Genomic DNA, 4,368 nt, shown 5'->3' with positions numbered 1-4,368 from the left:
CTGGTATATATAAGAGGGGACAACGTGACGCGAGAAAAAAGATTAAGGTAATGTGTATATAGATAGTGAGTAATTGAACTGCAGGCACAGGGTATTGTTGAAGTTAACGTTCGTTCGTTACAGTGTTGTTTTAGCGCGAGTATTGAGATTAAGTGTATCGCAGAGTTATATTCGGAAAGAATAAACCAGTTTTATTAAGTAAAGACTTGTGTCGTTAAAGTTTCGTTGGAACGAAGTTACGGAAAAATCAATTAACAAACGGAGACGTAACAATACCATGAAACAACAGATAAGTTTCTTGACCAGTCAAGCTACAAAAAGAACACCTTAACCTAAAATTTATTATGTGACTTCAATCGGATTCAGAAAGTTGCAGAATCAGAACTTAAAAAGATCATGTTTTTTATGTGTGTGTTTTTTTTTTCTAGAAAGGAAATATACGTTATGGGAGAATAAGATATGTAGTGTTTGCATACTAAATATATAAATATTTCTTTGAAATATAATTTGTATAGTGTCTGACGTCTTGTCTGTGCAGGCACTCCACATTTTTGGAAATTCAAATTTACCTGCTTGTTGGTAAAAGTAGTGAATAAGTTTATGTCTTTCTATGTAAACATGTTTGGGAACATCCACTGGAACAAACATTTGCCAGTCATAGTAATGCATGTATAAAGCATTTTCATCCACTTCTTAGAAAAATCCTCCGCAGAACAGGTAGTGGTGTATGTGTAGTGATATTTCAGCTCATGGCTAGTCAAACATAACTTTCAAGATAATCTTCATGTCATTTAACAGTATTCAACGTCACACCAGAGTTCCAATTCAGGGCTAGAAATTTAAGCTAGTAAGGTAGCAAATTGTTAGTTAATGTTGCAGTTTTGCTAATACATATTTCATGCCGAACTTCCTATTTTTGTGATGAAAAACAATGCTTATGTGGTTATAGCGCAGCTGCATATTGTATTTAACGTTTTCTACATAGGCTACACTCTTCTGATGAAGCGTTAGCATTTTATGGCTTGAAATAGTCGCATGCCCCCAGACCCCGTAGCATTAGCATGCTTTGTATGCTGATTGTGCTTCGCACAATATGTGTTAGCTTTTGATTTTACAAATTAGAATCCACCTTTCAAACATTCTGCGTACAGGTCTGGTGTTGTGCATTTTTTAGTTGAGGCTTTCTTGGCAATTGAAAGTTTATAACCAGTATTTGTTGTAAAACTTCGTGGTTTGTGCAATTAAATATTGTATTGTGGTTTGTTCAAAAACTATTGTTTCTTATAACATTGTAGCATTTATAACCTACAAATGAGATTTTACAAGATCAGCAGATTCTATCTATCGATTATGTACAGACCTGTTATTTATGCCTTTCAGTCATTTATATTTCTAGGTTCTATGTATAGGTTAATATAATTGTGATTAACAAGATTGTTTCACTTCCTAAGCCATGCCCGTTTCAGCTACATGGCATATCTAAGCTACGTATCAGGAAATGTGAATAGCAATACCACAACTTCAACTCGTTTGATTGGTTTCCAGTGCAATTAGCATATGGGCCAGGTGGCTAGACCTACACCATTCCTCCTCTGCATTACTTATTTGGATAACTGGTTTATTAGTCACTTGTACAAAATATTTCACTTTTCCAAACAATATGAAACTCAGGCTTAACTACCAAGTATTAGGCTACACAATTAAGTTGTTTCTTTGATACCGAACTCTTGACTGATTCACCGAAAAGACCATAAAACTCCCTTAAGTCAAACCTTATAATATAAATGACACGAATGCACACAGTCTACATCTTTTTTACCAATCGACACTGAACGCATACAGTACTCTTTTTCAAAAATATTTTACAAGACATATAATTGTAATACAAAAACTTTCAACAAACAATAACATCATTCAGATACACGTAAAAGCAAAACATTATTTTATTTATAGGGTTTTAAGTTCATTTTACTTTAGCTTGATGAAAAAGAAAATCTTTAAATATAGATATACAAAGCACTATTTTAATTGTTCACAATAATATTAATTTTGCAAAGAAAACGACCACAAAAGCCACGTGTATAAATAATGGTTGTTACATTTACAGTTATACGCTGAAAAGTGTTTTAAATATATTTCTTTACAAAAAAACGTCATCAATCACTCTCCAGAAAAAAACAAAATTATCCAAACCCGACATTTTGTGTTAAGCCTTTCTCAAGGGTTACAGTGTCGCATAGAAATACGAATTGATAAGTGAAAATAACACATACAGCAATTAAAACCTGACTTAACAATATTAATATTACATGTTATCGCACGCACATTAATAGGAATTGGAATGACTAAGCAACTGAAAATCGCAAGCTTTGCAACCAAAAACAGCAATCGAACTGGTGTATTTAAGTGTTTTACACTCACAAAAAAGAAATCTATCATTCTATAGGTATTTGAAGAACTTGTAGCATTCCGCCACAAATTAATTCTTCGTATTGTTAGCCGACACTGTGCAGCTTGTACAAACAAACAACAATAATAGTAATTTCAAATGTTTATCTTAGGTTTATTAGACTGAATTAGAAGAGACTCTTTGAGATTACGATCAAGGAAACTATTAAATTTTGCAAAGGCTAGGCATGGCCAGGTGGTTAGGGCGGTTGATTCGCAATCTGAGGGTCGCGGGTTCGCATCCCTGTCCTACCAAACATGCCCGCCCTTTCAACCATGGGGCGTTATAATGTTACGGTCAATCCCACTATTCGTTGGTAAAAGAGTAGCCCAAGAGTTGGCGGTAGGTGGTGATGACTAGCTCCTTCCCTCTAGTCTTACACAGCTAAATTAGGGACGGCTAGCGCAGATAGCCCTCGTGTAGCTGTGCGCGAAATTCAAACATTTTGCTAAGAGATTAATTTTAAATGGTGTTTTGTCTACTGTACCATGTTTCGTTAGAAAGTATTCTGTAGTGGCCTCTAAATGTAGAATCAAGATTCGCGACGGCACTAATGTGTTCCTTTAAACGTTCATGTACTGGACGATCGGTGTCATCAATGTATTTATCATCACACTGGGTACATGATATTTCATATACTACATTTTTAAAATTAATAGTGTCCTTCAATCCATTGTTTCTAGCAAAACAATTTTTCATTTACAATATTTTTTTTTTCTTATTAAAAGCCGAATGAACAGTATTTTGTGTGTGTGGGTAATCCTCGGGTTTTGTACAATATAAATATTTAACCCAAATATTTTGATAACTTTCCGTAAATGGTTAGTGACGAATTCATCGACAAAGGGTAGAGTCCAGATGACATTTTTAGTCTGTGAAGGTTTATTGAACTGCTTTTGCCCAACTCTGTTTGCAAGAAACATTTTAAAATTTCCTGAAACATAGTTATCAGGGTAACCTTACAGCGAAGTTTCCTAAGTCTGGCTTAGTGGTTGTTTTATTGTCGTTTGGGTTGCAAGTTCTTTCAATTCTTTTAAGTTGTCCAATAATTATACTGCGTTTGATATTAAGTTAATGGAGTAAATTTAAATGTAACATCAATGGTTTAATACATGTTTTTTTTGTACATTTTAATAACGTTATTTTCAACAGAGACTGTGGTATCAAGGAACGGTAAGGACTGTGAAGATTCTCAACAAGAACCCAGATAAACTTCTCAATTACAGAATTAAAGACATACTGAAACACCCCGAGAATTAACTCTAGTATCTCTCTATAGCTGTTAAATGATATCATACCTTCACACTCTAAAGTTCCCAACTTATACGGACTGCCTAAAGAACATAAAATAGAAACACTTCTCAGGCCCTTAGTTTCTACATGTAATTATTTCCTTGCTCCCTTATCATAGCTTTTAGAAAAGGTCCTTCACCAACTTTTAAATTATCTTCCCACACAATCAGTTCCTTTGACTTCTCAACAGATTAAAGAACGAAAACCCCCTTATTGGTCCTAACACTGTATTATTCACCCTGGACGTTGTTACCATATGTCCCTCTATTCCAATATAGGAGAGAATAAACACGGTTATGAATATTCTGAAGTAAAATCCGTCCTCACTAGATATTTTGGATATACCACTTCAACTGGTCAAGAATACTCTCCTCTACTTTCTGATGAACAACTAATTTAAGTTTGATGATATTGTTACGACAGCGGAAGTCACGCGACGCTGGGAGCATGTGCGCTGGAGTTTCTAAAAGGATCACGACTTATCGAGGAACCCCGCGAATGTCCGAGTGTTTGCCAGACGCCCTCTTTTTTAGTATATAAGCCCGCCAAATAAATCCAGTGATAGAGATAGATATGCAGATAGATTGAAGATAGAGATAATTGAGTCAAGCGAACAGTAGGCACGG

The sequence above is a fragment of the Limulus polyphemus genome, unplaced genomic scaffold, assembly GCF_000517525.1.
Source record: "Limulus polyphemus unplaced genomic scaffold, Limulus_polyphemus-2.1.2 Scaffold303, whole genome shotgun sequence".
Taxonomy (NCBI): Eukaryota; Metazoa; Arthropoda; class Merostomata; order Xiphosura; family Limulidae; genus Limulus; species Limulus polyphemus.
This window is presented reverse-complemented; position numbering follows the sequence as displayed.